The 9,383-nt window shown below is 45.6% G+C and overlaps 6 non-coding genes across 6 annotated transcripts; all 6 read right to left on the minus strand.

Annotated features, from left to right (window-relative positions):
• Window positions 1–1,414: 1,414 nt before the first annotated feature.
• trnat-ugu lies at window positions 1,415–1,488 on the minus strand. The gene has a single exon. It is a non-coding gene; the product is annotated as a tRNA-Thr (tRNA).
• Window positions 1,489–1,887: 399 nt separating this feature from the next.
• trnan-guu lies at window positions 1,888–1,961 on the minus strand. The gene has a single exon. It is a non-coding gene; the product is annotated as a tRNA-Asn (tRNA).
• A 2,023-nt stretch (window positions 1,962–3,984) lies between these two features.
• Window positions 3,985–4,057, minus strand: trnat-ugu. The gene has a single exon. It is a non-coding gene; the product is annotated as a tRNA-Thr (tRNA).
• Window positions 4,058–4,461: 404 nt separating this feature from the next.
• trnan-guu lies at window positions 4,462–4,535 on the minus strand. The gene has a single exon. It is a non-coding gene; the product is annotated as a tRNA-Asn (tRNA).
• A 2,477-nt stretch (window positions 4,536–7,012) lies between these two features.
• On the minus strand, window positions 7,013–7,085 carry trnan-guu. Its single transcript has one exon. It is a non-coding gene; the product is annotated as a tRNA-Asn (tRNA).
• A 1,972-nt stretch (window positions 7,086–9,057) lies between these two features.
• Window positions 9,058–9,132, minus strand: trnat-ugu. The gene has a single exon. It is a non-coding gene; the product is annotated as a tRNA-Thr (tRNA).
• Window positions 9,133–9,383: the final 251 nt, after the last annotated feature.

Here is a 9,383-nt window from a genome sequence, read left to right on the forward strand (position 1 = left end):
GTTATTGTTGAGAAATGTTCAGTTAAATGATGAAGTTCTTCTGGTTCATGTCAGGATTCAGATCCACGTTCGTGATCTGAATATTGATTGATTCCAATCTTTGGAAAAAAATAATTACAATAACTTTGTTTATAGCACTTTTCAAATCCAAGTTACAAGGTGCTGCACAGCAGAAACAAATAAAGCTCCATACTTAAAAAAAATAAAAATGAATCAACAGCAATAAAACAAAGTTTATTAAAACACCATAGGATAAAAGTGAGACCTAAGAAAGTATTTAAAAGAGGCCCCTGAGTTTGCCTGTCTGAGAACTTCCACAGCTGACGGGCCTAGTGGAGAGATTATTAAAGGAGCCAGCTCTGGTCTGAAGGGGGTCACTGTGATCTCTAACAGGGATAATGCTGCAGGTGGATTTCAGTGGAAAGATTCCTGAAACAGCAGCAGACATGTTTTACTTCCTACAGTGCGCTGGTCCATTGTGGTTCTGCTGAAGGGAGACTGGACTGCTCCCAATCACATCGTACTAGTACTCATGAAGAATGTCTCTCTGTCACAGCTCATGTTTAAAGCTGCAGTCTGTCTGGATTCATAATCTCTGAACCTGCAGAGCTCTCAGCTCCAGCATCATAACAGCTGCTTAGAATCCCCCGCAGGAGAAGCACCTAGGGGACTTGATCATCTGGATCCACCTGGATCCAAGGTGGAAGAACTGAATCCCTGCTTCTCACTTTGGAAACACGTCCATGTTCTGGTGATCTCTGATGCTTGCGTCACATTCAGCATGCTAATCTGTGGCACTGAACACCTGCGAAGGTGCTGCTACACCTGAGAGCGGACCTTTCAGTGATTTCAAATGACACATCAGATCAGAATTATGAACATAAAACAAAACCAGAGTTTACTGCAAGTGGACTTGAAGCTAGATCTTTTAGGTGGAAGGCAAGAACACTAGCCATTAGTCCACAGAGAACACAAGGACAGGGTTCGTCATCGTATTCACACCACTCAGAAGTCCAGAGTGTTTATGTTGGAAAGCAATCTCTCTTCCACAGCAGGACTTGAACCCAGAACACCTGTCCCAGAGGATATTCATTCCTTGGTGAAGCTGCTATAACAGGAAGCAGTTGGTTTCTGTATATTCAAGGCCAGCATTTTCTACCAATTATTGTTTGGTAAAATAGGTCTCACCCGCAATAGCACTTGTTTGTCTTCCATGGTTTAGAGAATGTAGAGCAGCCTCTGGTGAGATCACCGGGACAGAAGTCAGTAATGACCAGTACATCAAAGGACAGATTCTGGAAACACTGAGCTGATTCAGTCAGAGGATGTTTAAGTGAACTTACCAAAGCAGGGAGCAATTTCCTGTTTTCAGATTTGAATAGGTAGAGGTTCCCGTGGACACATTAAGCTGTAGAGGCACTGCTGGGATTTGAAACCAGGTTCTCCTGTTTACAAGACAGGCGCTTTCACCGACTAAGCCACAGCACCCGCCGCAGGCAACTGCGCTACCTGTTTCAGGTGGTCTGGTTTTGGAATCAGTTCTTAGGATTGCCACGTTCTACTCGCTCACTCGCGTTTTTCTTGAAGCTGCGTAGAACGCACATGAGGTTATTCTGGTTTTTGTCCTTGGGAAGTGGCGTATCGTTATTGAAAACTCCACTTAGGCACCGCTGGGATTTGAACCCAGGATCTCTTCCGCTTTGACCAGCGGAAAAGCGGACACGGTTGAGGCCTCTGGAGCCACAAGAGGAGAAAGGGATGAGCTTGGACTAGCGAGGCCAAGGGACAAAGTGGCACTGGTCCTGTTTGACAAGAGGGCCTTTGCAGCGGACCAACAAGTTCAAAGAGCACGGATAGAGCTTGCACTTCAGACGCCTAAATATTGACCGTCCCTGGGTGGGCTCGAACCACCATCCTCTCGGTTAACAGCCGAGCGCGCTAGCCAATTGCGCCACAGAGACACGTTGGGGTGCAGGCGTTCAAAAAATCCCGTGTACTCGTCTTGCAGTCTCGGTTCCATGGAACCAGACAGGAAGTCCATCATCCAGAGTTTCCTCTCCAGACTGATGTTGGTGGATCTTCTGAAAGTTCCTCCCTCAGTCAGATCTTCTTCCTCTCTCTGGTTGTTGGTCTTCATCGGTACTGAAGATGGTCCAGTGGGGAAGGACGCCGACTGGAGACCCAGAGTTGTGGGTTCAAACCTCGCCTCAGCCATCTGAGGTACGTGAGAAATGTGTCTGTGTGTGTGTTCAATAAACCGAAACTCAAAAAACGTTCAAAGCGTCCGAAATCTCGTTGCGTTCGTTTCCGTCGTGAATTTCCGCATTTGTCCGACTTCAACACAACGACCTTCAAGGGATTACGGTACAGCTAAGTAAGGTAAGGCTAGCTAGCTTGCTTGATCAAAGCCAGCTAGCTCTCTCTCTTTGGACTTATTTTACTTTACCAAACAAGAAAGTAAGAAAGAAGTGATACACAACGTACAAGAGATTTCAATATAAAACAAGGATAATAAAAGTCCTCATCTGAGTCTGGATGTGGATCCTGGTTCTGATCTTTGTACCATCGGTTATTGTTGAGAAATGTTCAGTTAAATGATGAAGTTCTTCTGGTTCATGTCAGGATTCAGATCCACGTTCGTGATCTGAATATTGATTGATTCCAATCTTTGGAAAAAAATAATTACAATAACTTTGTTTATAGCACTTTTCAAATCCAAGTTACAAGGTGCTGCACAGCAGAAACAAATAAAGCTCCATACTTAAAAAAATAAAAATGAATCAACAGCAATAAAACAAAGTTTATTAAAACACCATAGGATAAAAGTGAGACCTAAGAAAGTATTTAAAAGAGGCCCCTGAGTTTGCCTGTCTGAGAACTTCCACAGCTGACGGGCCTAGTGGAGAGATTATTAAAGGAGCCAGCTCTGGTCTGAAGGGGGTCACTGTGATCTCTAACAGGGATAATGCTGCAGGTGGATTTCAGTGGAAAGATTCCTGAAACAGCAGCAGACATGTTTTACTTCCTACAGTGCGCTGGTCCATTGTGGTTCTGCTGAAGGGAGACTGGACTGCTCCCAATCACATCGTACTAGTACTCATGAAGAATGTCTCTCTGTCACAGCTCATGTTTAAAGCTGCAGTCTGTCTGGATTCATAATCTCTGAACCTGCAGAGCTCTCAGCTCCAGCATCATAACAGCTGCTTAGAATCCCCCTGCAGGAGAAGCACCTAGGGGACTTGATCATCTGGATCCACCTGGATCCAAGGTGGAAGAACTGAATCCCTGCTTCTCACTTTGGAAACACGTCCATGTTCTGGTGATCTCTGATGCTTGCGTCACATTCAGCATGCTAATCTGTGGCACTGAACACCTGCGAAGGTGCTGCTACACCTGAGAGCGGACCTTTCAGTGATTTCAAATGACACATCAGATCAGAATTATGAACATAAAACAAAACCAGAGTTTACTGCAAGTGGACTTGAAGCTAGATCTTTTAGTGGTGGAAGGCAAGAACACTAGCCATTAGTCCACAGAGAACACAAGGACAGGGTTCGTCATCGTATTCACACCACTCAGAAGTCCAGAGTGTTTATGTTGGAAAGCAATCTCTCTTCCACAGCAGGACTTGAACCCAGAACACCTGTCCCAGAGGATATTCATTCCTTGGTGAAGCTGCTATAACAGGAAGCAGTTGGTTTCTGTAATTCAAGGCCAGCATTTTCTACCAATTATTGTTTGGTAAAATAGGTCTCACCCGCAATAGCACTTGTTTGTCTTCCATGGTTTAGAGAATGTAGAGCAGCCTCTGGTGAGATCACCGGGACAGAAGTCAGTAATGACCAGTACATCAAAGGACAGATTCTGGAAACACTGAGCTGATTCAGTCAGAGGATGTTTAAGTGAACTTACCAAAGCAGGGAGCAATTTCCTGTTTTCAGATTTGAATAGGGTAGAGGTTCCCGTGGACACATTAAGCTGTAGAGGCACTGCTGGGATTTGAAACCAGGTTCCCTGTTTACAAGACAGGCGCTTTCACCGACTAAGCCACAGCACCCGCCGCAGGCAACTGCGCTACCTGTTTCAGGTGGTCTGGTTTTGAATCAGTTCTTAGGATTGCCACGTTCTACTCGCTCACTCGCTGCGTTTTTCTTGAAGCTGCGTAGAACGCACATGAGGTTATTCTGGTTTTTGTCCTTGGGAAGTGGGTATCGTTATTGAAAACTCCACTTAGGCACCGCTGGGATTTGAACCCAGGATCTCTTCCGCTTTGACCAGCGGAAAAAGCGGACACGGTTAGGCCTCTGGAGCCACAAGAGGAGAAAGGGATGAGCTTGGACTAGCGAGGCCAAGGGACAAAGTGGCACTGGTCCTGTTTGACAAGAGGGCCTTTGCAGCGGACCAACAAGTTCAAAGAGCACGGATAGAGCTGCACTTCACTTCAGACGCCTAAATATTGACCGTCCCTGGGTGGGCTCGAACCACCATCCTCTCGGTTAACAGCCGAGCGCGCTAGCCAATTGCGCCACAGAGACACGTTGGGGTGCAGGCGTTCAAAAAATCCCGTGTACTCGTCTTGCAGTCTCGGTTCCATGGAACCAGACAGGAAGTCCATCATCCAGAGTTTCCTCTCCAGACTGATGTTGGTGGATCTTCTGAAAGTTCCTCCCTCAGTCAGATCTTCTTCCTCTCTCTGGTTGTTGGTCTTCATCGGTACTGAAGATGGTCCAGTGGGGAAGGACCCGACTGGAGACCCAGAGTTGTGGGTTCAAACCTCGCCTCAGCCATCTGAGGTACGTGAGAAATGTGTCTGTGTGTGTGTTCAATAAACCAAAACTCAAAAAACGTTCAAAGCGTCCGAAATCTCGTTGCGTTCGTTTCCCGTCGTGAATTTCCGCATTTGTCCGACTTCAACACAACCGAACTTCAAGGGATTACGGTACAGCTAAGTAAGGCTAGCTAGCTTGCTTGATCAAAGCCAGCTAGCTCTCTCTCTTTGGACTTATTTTACTTTACCAAACAAGAAAGTAAAAGAAGTGATACACAACGTACAAGAGATTTCAATATAAACAAGGATAATAAAAGTCCTCATCTGAGTCTGGATGTGGATCCTGGTTCTGATCTTTGTACCATCGGTTATTGTTGAGAAATGTTCAGTTAAATGATGAAGTTCTTCTGGTTCATGTCAGGATTCAGATCCACGTTCGTGATCTGAATATTGATTGATTCCAATCTTTGGAAAAAATAATTACAATAACTTTGTTTATAGCACTTTTCAAATCCAAGTTACAAGGTGCTGCACAGCAGAAACAAATAAAGCTCCATACTTAAAAAAAATAAAAATGAATCAACAGCAATAAAACAAAGTTTATTAAAACACCATAGGATAAAAGTGAGACCTAAGAAAGTATTTAAAAGAGGCCCCTGAGTTTGCCTGTCTGAGAACTTCCACAGCTGACGGGCCTAGTGGAGAGATTATTAAAGGAGCCAGCTCTGGTCTGAAGGGGGTCACTGTGATCTCTAACAGGGATAATGCTGCAGGTGGATTTCAGTGGAAAGATTCCTGAAACAGCAGCAGACATGTTTTACTTCCTACAGTGCGCTGGTCCATTGTGGTTCTGCTGAAGGGAGACTGGACTGCTCCCAATCACATCGTACTAGTACTCATGAAGAATGTCTCTCTGTCACAGCTCATGTTTAAAGCTGCAGTCTGTCTGGATTCATAATCTCTGAACCTGCAGAGCTCTCAGCTCCAGCATCATAACAGCTGCTTAGAATCCCCCCAGGAGAAGCACCTAGGGGACTTGATCATCTGGATCCACCTGGATCCAAGGTGGAAGAACTGAATCCCTGCTTCTCACTTTGGAAACACGTCCATGTTCTGGTGATCTCTGATGCTTGCGTCACATTCAGCATGCTAATCTGTGGCACTGAACACCTGCGAAGGTGCTGCTACACCTGAGAGCGGACCTTTCAGTGATTTCAAATGACACATCAGATCAGAATTATGAACATAAACAAAACCAGAGTTTACTGCAAGTGGACTTGAAGCTAGATCTTTTAGGTGGAAGGCAAGAACACTAGCCATTAGTCCACAGAGAACACAAGGACAGGGTTCGTCATCGTATTCACACCACTCAGAAGTCCAGAGTGTTTATGTTGGAAAGCAATCTCTCTTCCACAGCAGGACTTGAACCCAGAACACCTGTCCCAGAGGATATTCATTCCTTGGTGAAGCTGCTATAACAGGAAGCAGTTGGTTTCTGTATATTCAAGGCCAGCATTTCTACCAATTATTGTTTGGTAAAATAGGTCTCACCCCAATAGCACTTGTTTGTCTTCCATGGTTTAGAGAAGTAGAGCAGCCTCTGGTGAGATCACCGGGACAGAAGTCAGTAATGACCAGTACATCAAAGGACAGATTCTGGAAACACTGAGCTGATTCAGTCAGAGGATGTTTAAGTGAACTTACCAAAGCAGGGAGCAATTTCCTGTTTTCAGATTTGAATAGGTAGAGGTTCCCGTGGACACATTAAGCTGTAGAGGCACTGCTGGGATTTGAAACCAGGTTCTCCTTTTACAACAGGCGCTTTCACCGACTAAGCCACAGCACCCGCCGCAGGCAACTGCGCTACCTGTTTCAGGTGGTCTGGTTTTGGAATCAGTTCTTAGGATTGCCACGTTCTACTCGCTCACTCGCGTTTTTCTTGAAGCTGCGTAGAACGCACATGAGGTTATTCTGGTTTTGTCCTTGGGAAGTGGCGTATCGTTATTGAAAACTCCACTTAGGCACCGCTGGGATTTGAACCCAGGATCTCTTCCGCTTTGACCAGCGGAAAAGCGGACACGGTTGAGGCCTCTGGAGCCACAAGAGGAGAAAGGGATGAGCTTGGACTAGCGAGGCCAAGGGACAAAGTGGCACTGGTCCTGTTTGACAAGAGGGCCTTTGCAGCGGACCAACAAGTTCAAAGAGCACGGATAGAGCTTGCACTTCAGACGCCTAAATATTGACCGTCCCTGGGTGGGCTCGAACCACCATCCCTCGGTTAACAGCCGAGCGCGCTAGCCAATTGCGCCACAGAGACACGTTGGGGTGCAGGCGTTCAAAAAATCCCGTGTACTCGTCTTGCAGTCTCGGTTCCATGGAACCAGACAGGAAGTCCATCATCCAGAGTTTCCTCTCCAGACTGATGTTGGTGGATCTTCTGAAGTTCCTCCCTCAGTCAATCTTCTTCCTCTCTCTGGTTGTTGGTCTTCATCGGTACTGAAGATGGTCCAGTGGGAAGGACGCCGACTGGAGACCCAGAGTGTGGGTTCAAACCTCGCCTCAGCCATCTGAGGTACGTGAGAAAGTGTCTGTGTGTGTGTTCAATAAACCGAAACTCAAAAAAGTTCAAAGCGTCCGAAATCTCGTTGCGTTCGTTTCCCGTCGTGAATTTCCGCATTTGTCCGACTTCAACACAACCGACCTTCAAGGGATTACGGTACAGCTAAGTAAGGCTACTAGCTGCTTGATCAAAGCCAGCTAGCTCTCTCTCTTTGGACTTATTTTACTTTACCAAACAAGAAAGTAAGAAAGAATGATACACAACGTACAAGAGATTTCAATATAAAACAAGGATAATAAAAGTCCTCATCTGAGTCTGGATGTGGATCCTGGTTCTGATCTTTGTACCATCGGTTATTGTTGAGAAATGTTCAGTTAATGATGAAGTTCTTCTGGTTCATGTCAGGATTCAGATCCACGTTCGTGATCTGAATATTGATTGATTCCAATCTTTGGACAAAAATAATTACAATAACTTTGTTTATAGCACTTTCAATCCAAGTTACAAGGTGCTGCACAGCAGAAACAAATAAAGCTCCATACTTAAAAAAATAAAAATGAATCAACAGCAATAAAACAAAGTTTATTAAAACACCATAGGATAAAAGTGAGACCTAAGAAAGTATTTAAAAGAGGCCCCTGAGTTTGCCTGTCTGAGAACTTCCACAGCTGACGGGCCTATGGAGATTATTAAAGGAGCCAGCTCTGGTCTGAAGGGGGTCACTGTGATCTCTAACAGGGATAATGCTGCAGGTGGATTTCAGTGGAAAGATTCCTGAAACAGCAGCAGACATGTTTTACTTCCTACAGTGCGCTGGTCCATTGTGGTTCTGCTGAAGGAGACTGGACTGCTCCCAATCACATCGTACTAGTACCATGAAGAATGTCTCTCTGTCACAGCTCATGTTTAAAGCTGCAGTCTGTCTGGATTCATAATCTCTGAACCTGCAGAGCTCTCAGCTCCAGCATCATAACGCTGCTTAGAATCCCCTGCAGGAGAAGCACCTAGGGGACTTGATCATCTGGATCCACCTGGATCCAAGGTGGAAGAACTGAATCCCTGCTTCTCACTTTGGAAACACGTCCATGTTCTGGTGATCTCTGATGCTGCGTCACATTCAGCATGCTAATCTGTCACTGAACACCTGCGGGTGCTGCTACACTGAGAGCGGACCTTTCAGTGATTTCAAATGACACATCATATCAAATTATGAACATAAAACAAACCAGAGTTTACTGCAAGTGGACTTGAAGCTAGATCTTTTAGGTGGAAGGCAAGAACACTAGCCATTAGTCCACAGAGAACACAAGGACAGGGTTCGTCATCGTATTCACACCACTCAGAAGTCCAGAGTTTATGTTGGAAAGCAAAGTCTCTCTTCCACAGCAGGACTTGAACTCCAGAACACCTGTCCCAGAGGATATTCATTCCTTGGTGAAGCTGCTATACAGGAAGCTTGGTTTCTGTATATTCAAGGCCAGCATTTCTACCAATTATTGTTTGGTAAAATAGGTCTCACCCGCAATAGCACTTGTTTGTCTTCCATGGTTTAGAGAATGTAGAGCAGCCTCTGTGAGATCACCGGGACAGAAGTCAGTATGACCAGTACATCAAAGGACAGATTCTGGAAACACTGAGCTGATTCAGTCAGAGGATGTTTTAAGTGACTTACCAAAGCAATTTCAGTTTTGAATAAGGTAGAGGTTCCCGTGGACACATTAAGCTGTAGAGGCACTGCTGGGATTTGAAACCAGGTTCTCCTGTTTACAAGACAGGCGCTTTCAACCGACTAAGCCACAGCACCCCCGCAGGCAACTGCGCTACCTGTTTCAGGTGGTCTGGTTTTGGAATCAGTTCTTAGGCTGCCACGTTCTACTCGCTCACTCGCATTTTCTTGAAGCTGCGTAGAACGCACATGAGGTTATTCTGGTTTTGTCCTTGGAAGTGGCGTATCGTTATTGAAAACTCCACTTAGGCACCGCTGGGATTTGAACCCAGGATCTCTTCGCTTTGACCAGCGGAAAAGCGGACACGGTTGAGGCCTCTGGAGCCACA

The sequence above is a fragment of the Micropterus salmoides genome, unplaced genomic scaffold (genome assembly GCF_014851395.1).
Source record: "Micropterus salmoides isolate LMB-PRFRI ecotype aquatic unplaced genomic scaffold, ASM1485139v1 Ms_hic_scaffold_1510, whole genome shotgun sequence".
In the NCBI taxonomy this organism is placed as follows: domain Eukaryota; kingdom Metazoa; phylum Chordata; class Actinopteri; order Centrarchiformes; family Centrarchidae; genus Micropterus; species Micropterus salmoides.